The sequence below is a fragment of the Branchiostoma belcheri genome, unplaced genomic scaffold (genome assembly GCF_001625305.1).
Source record: "Branchiostoma belcheri isolate BF01 breed outbred unplaced genomic scaffold, Haploidv18h27 scaffold378, whole genome shotgun sequence".
NCBI classification, from domain to species: Eukaryota; Metazoa; Chordata; class Leptocardii; order Amphioxiformes; family Branchiostomatidae; genus Branchiostoma; species Branchiostoma belcheri.
The window spans coordinates 61,233-62,002 of record NW_017803996.1 but is presented as its reverse complement, the minus strand read 5'-3'; the positions used below and the strand labels follow the sequence as shown (position 1 = coordinate 62,002).

The 770-nt window shown below is 36.5% G+C and overlaps 1 protein-coding gene across 1 annotated transcript in view; it reads left to right on the top strand.

Moving 5' to 3' along the window:
- Nucleotides 1–770, top strand: part of LOC109476447 — a 42,554-nt gene that overhangs the window by 9,612 nt on the left and 32,172 nt on the right.

Here is a 770-nt window from a genome sequence, read left to right as displayed (position 1 = left end):
CCTTCAAATACGAATTGAAATGGACCAACAAAATACAAAGTAAATCAGAGAAAAGATTTACTAGTAGTTCAGGGTTCTAGCTAGCGCGAAGTAGCATAGGGCCCCCTACGCTATAATTTTGACCCCCTACGCTAAATTTTCAATACACCATAGGGGCATTGTGACTGTATTTCTTTGTTAAAAATGCCAGATCAAACGTGAAAAAATTACTAATCAATGATACATTGTACATTGTACATAGAAATAACATTTTTCCCCTTTGGGTATCCCTCAAATGGCCCCCTTTTTGGCTCAATTTTTAAAAGCTCCGCCCCATCCCCCCACTTGGTCGCTTTGATCCCTTGTCGTTGCAAACAACTATATTTTTGATGTGCGAAAAATTAATCGTATTACAGATTTGAGTCTATTTCAAATATATTTCATTCTACTATGTGATATCAGCTTTTATAGTTTTACTTACAAACCATTACGTTTTAACAGGAAGAGGCATTCCACGAGAAATTCTTGTCACATCCAACCTAATCCACCTCGCTCTCATGACTGACAGCTCTTCGAGCAATGACGGTTTCGAAATTCATTACCAAGGTAAAGACAGGGATTCATTTATTCATTCAACATTTCAATAATGATTCAGTTGCTGTCCAGTAAAATATATTCAATAATTTCAATATCGGCAGCATATTAGACCATTAGACAATAGTAAGTACGTTTTACGCAGGTTTTACATGACTGCAATCACACTCGTACGTGGACACACATGTAATTTCATA